The sequence below is a fragment of the Dermacentor andersoni genome, chromosome 4 (genome assembly GCF_023375885.2).
Source record: "Dermacentor andersoni chromosome 4, qqDerAnde1_hic_scaffold, whole genome shotgun sequence".
Taxonomy (NCBI): Eukaryota; Metazoa; Arthropoda; class Arachnida; order Ixodida; family Ixodidae; genus Dermacentor; species Dermacentor andersoni.
The window spans coordinates 213,797,364-213,808,566 of NC_092817.1; the positions used below are offsets into that span (position 1 = coordinate 213,797,364).

Sequence of the window (11,203 nt, forward strand, 5' to 3'; positions counted from 1 at the left end):
TTTGGTTGCTGTGTAGCAAACGTAGCGCCTACATAAGCGCTACTATGGTGGTTAGAAGGGTGAGGTGACGCCAACGGCGGATGGAAGCCGCTCCTCCATTTCAAGCCGGGCTTAGGTGGCGCTGTTGGCCGTAATGCGATGCATGGTACGCGCCGCTGGCTTTGAGCATACGCAAGGACGCAGGCCTGCCATGCACGCAACGCGTCGGCCTTTCAGTGATGTTGTTGCAAGCAATGGTTTAGCTCATTAAACGCTAGACGAACGTGACTACGGCTGACAGAATGCAGTTTTAAGCCGTGGTGGTGCATTGGTTAGGGCGCCAGATTGTTGTGCCCAAGGATGAGGGATGGCATCCCGGCTGCGGCGGCCGCTTTTCGATGGAGGCGAAAAACAAGGCGCCCGTTTGCTTTGCGATGTTAGTACACGTCAAAAAACCCCAGGTGGTCGAAATTTCCAGAGTCCTTCACGCCTCCACTACGACACCTCTCATAGCCTGAGTCACTTTGGCACGTGAAACCCCACAAACAAAACCATTAAAATCGAGTGGTTGCCCCTGCAATACATCTGCTGCGTAACACATCGGCGTATCTAAAGCGTTACTCGCGAATCCTTTCAGTTTCAGGAATTGAAGGGTCCGAATGAGTCCCGTGTGGTCAAGTTAGTGCATGACGACAGTAGGAGACACAGACCAAAAGAATTAGGATTGAAATATGTTTCGGGTCCGTGCGATTGCATTTTTTTTAATAACGTTGTTTATTGCCTCAGGGCATAAAGAAATATGTAAAAAGGAAATTAAAAGGGGTATTAAATGAGAGAAAGAAAGGTTGGCTGTTCTTTGGCCGGTGCCTTCCAAAACTCCTTAAGTTTCAGTAATATGAAGCGTCAGCTTACTCCTGAAAAATGTGAATGGGGTTCAAAACAGGTAATACAAAGCATAGCAAAAATTTATTGCACATCGTAGTAATAGCAAAGCACTGCACATCATACATTCAGGGTAATTCAAAATACAAGATATCACATTTACACATGCTTCTGTGTAATTTGAAAGAAAAACATTAAACAATGAACACCCACTAAGAAATGGGGAGGCAAGGATATCACTTTCCACTAAATAACAAAAAAATGGCTGTGGCTTAGCTAAGGTTAAGCCCAGGATGCGAAGCATACTAGAGTAGAAGTACTCCCAGATACACTCGCAACTTCATCCTTTACCTCGGACTCTGTGGAGGAACGCTGCTGTTTAGCCGCGTACTGTGCACGTCGCTTGGCAAGCCGAACTTCTCGTTCTTCGGCCGTTTCCGTGGCTCTTTGTAACTTGCGCTTTGCGGTCTGACGAGCGGCCCTTTCCTTTCCCGCCATCGCGCTATACAACTGGCCTCGACGAGAGCGCGCCGCTCTTTTATACAGCTGTTATGACGCCAGTGCCCTAGCGGGAGGAATGGGAGTTAGGCCGCAGCACCGGCTGTGCGACCGCAGGCGAGCGCAAGAGTTGAGCCCGGAAGGAAGGAAGGAAATCAACTTTATTCAGGTCCTGCAGGCCACGAGAGCTTTGGGCTCTCATGGAGTGGGCGTCTCCCACGACGGAACCGGGAGGTTGAGTTTCCTGGCGGCGTCGTGGACCTGCTGGACGGCCCAGAGTTGGGGAGCGAGTTCTTCGCTCCGGATTGCCTCTTCAAACTTGCGCTTGTCCTGTTCGTAGTTTACGTGAGCTTGCGAGCACGGCCAGAGTAAATGATAAACGTTAAGGGATGTATTGCAATTGGTGCAATAAGACTTGTCGTAGAGCTCAGGCATGTAATGGTGTAATCTGTTTTGAGTGGGGTATGTGTCTGTTTGTAGCATTCTGAGTGTAACCGCTTGAGCTCGAGTGAGCGTGCGGTGTGGCGTGCTATATTGAGCCCGGCTTGCAGCTGTTGTGACGTCAGTGCCCTAGCGGGAGGAGCGGGAGTTAGGCCGCAGTACCATCTGTGCGACCACAGGCGAGCGCAAGAGCTGAGACCCGGCTATGTAGGTATGGACGACCGCACGCCAAGTTTCATCCTAGACGCCAGCGCTCGTTTCTCCCCTGGCGGAACGATTTCACCTCCAACGGGGGTAGGTTTCCGCCGCCGCTTCCCTTCACGATCGCGCCCGCGTTCAGTTCGCGCTGCGGGCGAAACGTCTCTTGTTTGCGACGGCGCCTCTTCGGATGACCGGAAATTATTATTGTGTTGTTAACTGTCACGACAGCAATGTAAACATGAAAGGGTTGATGCCACCAGCGAAATTCTGCCGATTCACAAGAAAATGGTACGAAAAAAGCAGACGACAGACATGGGTTACTGCGGTGCGCCGAGCGAAGTAAACAACTGGCGAACGAAGCGAGCTCGTTCATTGATCACTCCTAAGTGTATGACGGTTTTTATATGTAACCAACATGAATTTAAGAATTACTCGGTACATAATCCTTTTATTCATATAAAAACTTTCAGTTGTTCGACGAGCGCTTGTCCTATCTTCTTTCTCGTGTTTCGTTTGTGTGTGCGCTGCCCAAGAATGGAAACCACTTTTGTTGTATGCGCTAGCAGTGGCCGAAGTTCACGCGTGCCGAGGAAATCGATCGAGTTACTGGACGATACACGCCCGCGTCTTGGTCGCGCCGGCATTGCTGAAGCGGGAATGATTACTAATATTTTCAACTTCCGCCTCTTGAGCACTGTTGAAAGATGGCCAAGCTGTCTACATTGCTGCCTCTATTCCATATTGTAGGGGACGTACTAGTTGAAGTTGTGTGCGCATGTCGTACTTGTGCTATGCAGCGATATATTTTGTTTATTTCCGCACAGTGTCGATGGAAATCCGTTGTCGCCATCAGAGTCAACACGGATTTGTAGCAAACATATTGTGAGACACTGCAAAAATGACTTTAGCTCGTATGTGCCGCATCGTATGTGCTGACGATTTATCCGGCGGCACATACGATGTTGTTTCCAATTACCTGCTCAGCGTCACTTACATGGTTAAGAAGACGCTGCCCTTTCGCCGCATTGCAGCCATAAAAATAATCGTCAAGCGTACCAATCTTCTTAAAGGCAAATAGAAGCGTGTACAGTCTGTTTCACACTTAGGGGAAAACTCGGAACGCATTGCATTGCGATGCGGCAAGCAATGGAGTCGTGCGGCGGCAGCAGCTCGAGCAGGCGCAGACGCTCGAGGGGCGGAGTCGTGATCTGCGTCGTCTGCTACGGCGGCGCACGCTGGCCGCATTGTCGGGAAGCGTGCTACTAGAGAGATTTAGTATAGCGTAAAATCCTTGCGTTAGCGTTAGCGTGCGACGCAACGCTAACACAAAGAAAGACTGCACTGCGCGGCACAAGGTAGTGTTTTAGAATAGCGGAACGGAGAAAAGCGTTAACGTTAACGCAAATAAATACAGCGCCATCTAGATGTAAAAACACAAAGTACTGGAAAGCCAAATCCACACGAAATGTCGAGCTTATCCAATGCCGAATCCGCAAGTGTGTCCCTAAGTCAAGCTTATTGAAAGCCACAGTCGCTGCGTTAATTACGCATGTAGGTGTTTGGTTTGAGCATTGTTTTGTCGAGAGTCGCGAAACACACCGATTAATCTTGGCATGCCGCGATCGAGTGTTCTGTGGGACACATATTGCGTGTCCTTTTTAAGTTGGGATGACATAGACGCCCTCATGCTTCGGGAATGAGAGCGACCGCGCAGGTTATACGTGTCGTCAAGATCCACTAAACGTCGAAGCTATACCGGAGGGGACGTTTCGCCGGCAATTTCGCTTCCAGAAAGCGGATTTCCCACTTCTTTCCAATTTTTTGCAACGGACGCCCACCTTGACGTCCATCGGAATGGGTTGAAGGCGAAAACCTCCTTCACGAGGTTCATATCGTCGTCGTTGGTAAAACGCACACGCATTGTGACCACAGCACCGACCTCACCACTGTGTTTTGCCGCGGGCCGGCGTTGCGCGTACCCGGTGGTTCGAACGGGTGCGTTGCGTTCACCGGGTTGCTGTAACGCCCTCGCTGCGTCCACCCAAATAGCCAACTATAGCTGATTTAACTTGGCTCCCGTTGGATTTTTAAAAGGCGGCGGTAGTGCGCTTTGTATGTACATGCTTTGGACATTTCTTGTGAGCGTCTGTGAAACAGGGTGTTGTAACCTTTCTCTATGGTGAAACCTTTTCGACGTGTTTCTGCGTTGTATCTTCGATTTAAGTGGTCTTCGCTGCCGTGGTTAGCTTGTTTGGCTGGTTAGTACATGTGCAAACGGTCTTTGCCTATGACTGTGATGTTCTGGAGTTGTGGAAGGTCGTCGCCCCTATTTGATGTACTTGCGTTGTCGCGACATCATTCGAACACTATACCATAGAGAAAGAATGACTATATGATCAGAGCAGAAACAAGTGCTATAACCTCCCCTGGTGGTCGTGTAGGCGTCAGCTCTTGAAGTATTGGGCAATGCACAGAGGGAGCCAGTTTTATTTGCGGATGTGTGCTTGCACCAACTTTGACAAAACTCTGATCATTCGGGACCTATAAAAGCAGTGCTGTATTGTTTTTGTTCCCTGCTTAGTTCGCCTGTTTACATACTCGCCTGAATGTGTGCTGTTGTGATTTGTATGTTTTCCGCCGTCGGTCTGTACCAGATACCTCGCATTCAGCTGCTTATCGCCTGTGGTCGTTTTATAACTTTGCTGCAGAATTTGTCCTTAAGTCGAATAAACTAGGGAAGGAAATCGTGAAGCTTTACTCCCGAAAAGCGCTTGTACGTCCATAGAATTTACAGTTCAAATGCAACACATATCCTCATTTAAATTTTAGAAGAATATGATTTCATTAAATTTAAATTGCAGATAAACAGAATTCAATAAATTGAAGGTTTCTATATGCACCCCAAATAAGTTCTGCAAAGTGAAACGGTTTGTTACATTAAAGTTCAATATATGGAGGTCTAATTGTACAAAATTGATTGATATAGGGGTTGATTGGATACAGGGTGCGCATATTCACACGCCTGCTTCCTTAGTCAGTCGTTACGTGCCGGTCTCTTTGGGCAATAAACCAAGCAACAATGTTAATGTTTTTGAACTGTTCATATATCGGGAGCACACCAAGAAGGTGATCTAAAACCTCCAGACATATGGTGACTATCTGTTCCAAGTAATAATGTGTACAGTGGCATAGCAGAGTAAACAAACAAAAAAGCTGTCTTTTTAAGACAGTGCTACATTTTTTTTCCTAATTACAGCAGCCGTGCAAGGTGTTCTAGATCAGTTACAATATTTGAAAATTCATTGTGATTGGCCAGTCTGTTTCCCCTAGTGTTATAATGGTCTCATATTCTTGCAAAGTTAATCATATTACTCCTGTTTCCTTACTACATTGAACTCCTGAAATGTTTTATCCCGGCCACTGCTCCTCATCCACCATGCTTTTTCTGCTTAAAAGTTCTCAAAGCAATTATCTTGCTCTCCTCTCCCTATTATTCAGGCAGAAAAACAGACCCACATGGCCATCACAAACTAATTTTCACTTACACATGTCCTGATGTTCAAAACGTTGCAGTTGAGTTGAACTTATGCAGCAGTTCATTGAGCAGCTCTACAAGTAAGCTTATGCATTCCACTCATCTTTGTGTATTGGAGTTGGAGCAACAAACAGATTCACAGGAAGATGTAAATACAAGTCGAATAAGGAATGTTTTGGGCTGGAGCCAACGTTGTGACAAACTCATCTTTGTCAACTAGTCCTCTTGTTGAAACACTGGCTGCAGGCAGAGGCCTCCCTTGTTTAGCTGATGTTGATCACTTGTAGAACAATCACTATTGTAAAAATAAACAGGCTATAGAATAAATTTTATGTACAGTAAGGTTTCAACATTTTCTGTTAATAACCCAACAGAACAAGACCATTAAAAAATTTTCAAAGCTCAAAAAGGCTTGCATTCAAGTGTAATACTGCATGCATACAGAAAAGCAAACTATTCAGTCAGCTCTCCTCTTGAAGCTGTACTTCACTATCGCAGCAGGCTAGCAAGCACCAAGTATGAAAGAATAAAAAACGCATTTGCACTTCTCGTCTGACGAAATTTACTGAGCTTTTACAGAAATGAAAATCATTGAAAAGGAAGTGGGTATTTAGGTTGAGATATGAGCACGTAATCTGTAAGCCTCGTAAGCTTATGTCAAGTAAAACAACATAAAATCCTGAGAGATTGAGCTTTTTAAGTACACATTTTATAATAGGAACACCAACCTTCTTCAGGGTGATAAAAGCACTGTAGATCAAGGTTCTCTACGTAGTGGAAACATTGCTAAATCTGTTAAGATGTGAATGTGGGCAAGTTCGTAACAAATTTCTAACTTGCTAAAGCACATTACTGTCCTCATCGAACAAATAACTATAGTTTCTTGTACATGTGCCTTGATCACGTTCAGCACAACATTATGCCTTTTTATCTTTCTTTAATACATTCTGTAGCCCTTCAATGAATTCAAGATGCTAGAAACCATGTTGAACTACAAAGTGCTTGCCACTAGAAAAGACAAGAAGTCAGTTCCTGTGTTAGAAATATTTATTGGTTAGAGAAAGGCTAAAATTTAGTAGGAACATTAACCATGTTTTGAAGTTTTCATCCTACTCATTTTACGGTTGAAGCTAGCTTGCTTCTCAGGTTACTTGTGCTTATCATTAAAGCACAACAAACAGATGAATGGCTTGCCAGGGGATTATCCACAGAAAGTGGTCACTTTTCTCACTCTCACCGTAGTGTTTGGGCTACTGCTGGTACTGTTGGCCGCATAGCAGCCAGTGCAGTGCCACTGAGTGTGCCGACGTGCCAGTTTTTCTTAGCATGTGGACATTCCTCCCACGAGTTTCTTCGATGTTGTTTTGACGAGGGCCGAACAGTGAATGAGCCAGCTAGTTCATCTTGAAATTTTGTAATTGGCGTAGAGTTTCCTTCAAGCATGCTACGAATGTTCCACGCATTTATGATGGCACTTCCAATGAGCAACTCAACAGCTACCTTTCTGTACCACTTGAGTCCTTTTCTAAGGCAGTTGTGGTATAACGTCATTTGTTCACTATAGTCGACGCCCTTTTTTGCTGCATTGCAATCGAGACCGGCCTGATGTTTCATGATTGGTGCGCCGTCCCTTGTTTTCTTCCCACTGTCCACCAAAGTTGCTTCATATTTGGCGACAGATGTGAGTATCAGAACAGGCCTCTTGTCCATCCACTTCAGTGCCTTCACTCCATTTTTGGACTGAAGTCCGGTAGCACTGCCATTTGCAACCTTTACTTCAGTGAGATCTTTTGGCAGCCCTTTCCTCACTGAGCGAACTGTGCCACGAATGAAAGTGTCTTCCTTTAGAAGGCGAAGAGTGAGTGGCAAGCTCATGTAGAAGTTGTCTACGTACAGCGGGCACACGACTTCCTTGTAATTTTGCAGGAGTTTCAAGCATACATCTTCGGCATGTCCGATGCCAACTGTTCAGTCACACTTTCCGGCATATACATCAACCTTTAGCCTGTAACCGTCTTTGGTACATGCCTTGAACAGCCTGACTCTGTAAGAACGAAAGTCTGCCTCGCCATGGCACTATTGTTTCATCTATCACAACCTCCTTTCCCGGCTCAAGCACAGTGGCAAAAATTTTGGTTCAATTTCTCTACCAGAGGATGGATCTTAAAGACATGATCCTGCAACTCTGCAACCAGTTAATTGTCCGCAAAATGCCGGAACCTCAAAAGTAGGGAAAAGGCGGCCACGGCTCATATTTTGACGAATGAGTTCAACACCATACAGGTTACTTTTTGCCCAGTAGTGACTCAGATAGGAAGATGGACAAGATTAATACAAATTGGTATTCCAACAAATGCTTTCATTTGTTGGAGATTGGTTTCCATCCAATTTTTCAACTTTGATTTAGATTTGGGAGTAGGAAGACAGAGGAGACCAATACAAATCAGTATTCGAATAAATGCTTTAATTTCTTGGGCATTGGTTTCCGTCCAATTTTTCAACCGTGATTTAGATTTGGGAGTAGGAAGACAGAGGAGACCAATACAAATCAGTATTCGAATAAAGGCTTTAATTTCTTGGGCATTGGTTTCCGTCCAATTTTTCAACCGTGATTTAGATTTAGGAGTAGTTGACTTCAACACTTGTTGTGTGAACCTGTTTGTCTCATTGACCATCATTTGCCAAATGTCATCCGTAATAAACAGTGAACATAAAGATGGGGCATAACGGCTAGATGGCAACTGAATGATAGTGGGCGGCCTAGAGTGCGGTGTCACACTAGGCGAAGTGGTTGTTGCCGGTGTCCATTTCTCTAGAGATGGGCTGAGGGAAATGAGAGCATCGTATCCTGAATCATTCACCTCAGAATCATCAGTCAGGTCTGACTCTCCATTCGACATGCTGGCTGAGGTCTGTGATGGTTCGTAAACACTATCGTTGTCACTGATTTCACTGTCTGTCCACTGCTGAACATCTGACACTGAAGCACTTGACTCATCCGCTGGTGATCGCGAAGTTGCTGGTGCATTCTTCTGGCCCAAAACTAAGTTTATTTGTTTCCTCTGCATTGTGCTTTTTTTTTTTTTTTTTGCATCCGGAAGGGGCATGAGGATCTATCTATTAGACACGCTGAAAAGTTTGGGAGTAGCAAGAAAAATGCAGGTACTTATTCCAACGGCACGTATTTCAAAAACTGCGGCGAAAGTTTGCAAGAAACCCAACTGAGAAATGCGCCGTCACTCGACTCTCCGAAACAAACTAGCCACCCCGTGTCCAATGCAATAAAAATATATGTTAGTTGCAATTTCAAACCTCAGATGGCAACACAAGAGCGAGAATTCTTGCGTGTGGGTCACTGGAGAGTCACGCCGCACACAGCATAAAAACGTTTTCATTGAGTGCATCGTGGATTGCCAGTGGGTCATAGCATTTAACATCAGACAAGTAGTCTACTGGCTATCTATAACCTCACACAACAAAAATCGTACCTCTGAGTTCAAGTGTGATAATGTTATCGCAGCAGCAAGCAGATGAATGCCCATAACTTTGCTGCTGCGTAGGAGCACAGGCTGTGCTGTGATGTCATTCAGAGTGACACGTGACTTAGATTCAAGGCAGCATCAGTTATTTGTTGAATCTGTACGTTGCTTCAGTGGACTAATTAAAGTTTAGAGAAATAATGAAAAATACAACCCGAATGTCTGGGTGCTTTTGTTTTACTTCGCACTGTAGCAATATGAATTTCCATTTCGTCTCCTTTTTCCGACGTTTGCACGCCCGCAGAGAACGAAACTATACGTCATTGTCTACTGTGTTCCAGCATTGCGATCATGCTCCTTCATCCCCTCGCGTTTGCCTCAGTGCTGGGGCACTGACTTATACCGCTAATCACGTGTTCTCGTGTAGAGCGCGCATTATCGTCCGCTACAGGAAACGAGACAAGCGCAACAGCTCGCACGACACCGTCACCGGAAGTGTGCCGGTGACGGTGAAAAAAAGAAGACGGCAGGGTATACCCGCCGCGCGACCCCTCGGCTCCGGTATGGGAGAACGCAGTGAAGGAAATTCGCTTACACAGGCGAAACGGGGAAAGTCGAGAGAGTGTTTATATAGGCGGCGACGCTTGCCTCCTGAAATCATGTGTTCGCGGCACTTCAATAATTCTCTCTCTGCTGTTAATGAACCAATTTGAAAAATGCTTGCGGTAGAACACTTCTTAGAGGGCACGTAACAACTTTCAGCGTATAACCAAAATTTGTTATGTAGCCTGTGAGGGGCCCTTTAAAACAAACGCGGTAAAAATCGGGTGTACCGTGGGATGTTGTTACAGCTGCGTCGAGCTTCACAGCCCCCTACACAAGCATTGCTGTGAAGCCTGTGGCAGAAATAGAGTTTTATTAAATGAAAGGACTGCATAGAGCGCGCTCTCGTGTTGTGCTACGTGAATTAAATCATTCGTTTCCTGCCTGCACAAACGTCTGCATCTCGAGTAGATTTCGAGCACACCGTATAATAATGTGCAGTTCCGTCGTGCTTCGCAGCACTATACACAAGCACTGCCGTAAAGCTAGTGGCAAAAGCACGATGTCATGAAACCAGATCAATGCATATACCACGCTCTTTTGGTGCGCTGTGTGAATGGAAACATTGCTTGCCTGCCTGCACAAACGTTTGCATCTCGAGTTAATATCAAACAAACCATATAATATATGTGCAGTTTTGTCGAGCGCTTCACCGCACTGCATGCAAGCATTGCCGTAAAGCCTGTAGTATAAATAGGGTTTCATGAAGTCAAATGAATGCGCAAACCTCGCACTTGTGGTGTACAAGGTAAACAAAGAATTCGTTGCCATGTCTCCACAGTAGTTGGTCACGTTGATTTGTGTGAGCATATAGGTTCATGTGCCCCATCTACCTCTGTGATGAGAAAATAAGCAAGAATATCAGCTGCTATGTGTCGATGCATATGCTTTTTATTACAAGGTGTAGGAGCAGTACATCTTACTGCATGAGTAAGCCACTGATGGAAACAGTACGTTCCTTGAACATTGTAGCTATTTAATAGCCTAGGAAGCACGCTATATTGGAAGTTGCAATTTTTTTTCTGTTCGCGAAATTCAATAACTCAGTGCATTTTCTAAAAGCAAATTTCGGAATGATACGTGTGCTGCGTCAGTAAGTTAAGTAGGCAGCACATAATTAGGCTAAACCAGAGGAATATCTGCAGGTAGGGATTTATACAAATGTACAGAGTATTTTTTAAAAAATGTTTTCTCAAATGTTTTCAGTGTGGATCCAGTTGCATATGCGCCCAGCGCTGATTTCCAGCGCTTAATTTTTGTTGAACCTTGATGTAACAAAGACGTAACACTCAGCACTCTACTTTGTTACATCAAAAATTTTTTTACAATGGAACACTGCATTCTACTATACGTGCCGTGCCGCTCATGCGCCCCAAAATTTTGGCCCCTCTAAGGAATTCACTGTTTTAAGTCACTGTTCTCTAAGTTTCGTCCGAAACTTGAATAACGCTACTTCCAACACTCGTGAAACCAGCAGCCACGTCGGCTTGCGGCCTTTACACCGGCCGCAAATTACTTTTAAAAAATGTGGCACGCGCGGGCCGTGTATATGCACTCTGCTGCGCGCGGACAGCCGTATGCACGG

The 11,203-nt window shown here is 45.3% G+C and overlaps 1 long non-coding RNA gene across 1 annotated transcript; it reads right to left on the bottom strand.

Annotated features, from left to right (window-relative positions):
* Window positions 1-4,125: 4,125 nt before the first annotated feature.
* LOC140217427 (uncharacterized) lies at window positions 4,126-10,950 on the bottom strand. The gene is made up of 2 exons (XR_011894006.1): window positions 9,025-10,950; window positions 4,126-5,831 (listed from the first exon to the last, which is right to left on the bottom strand). It is a non-coding gene; the product is annotated as an uncharacterized lncRNA (long non-coding RNA).
* Between the last annotated feature and the right edge of the window lie 253 nt (window positions 10,951-11,203).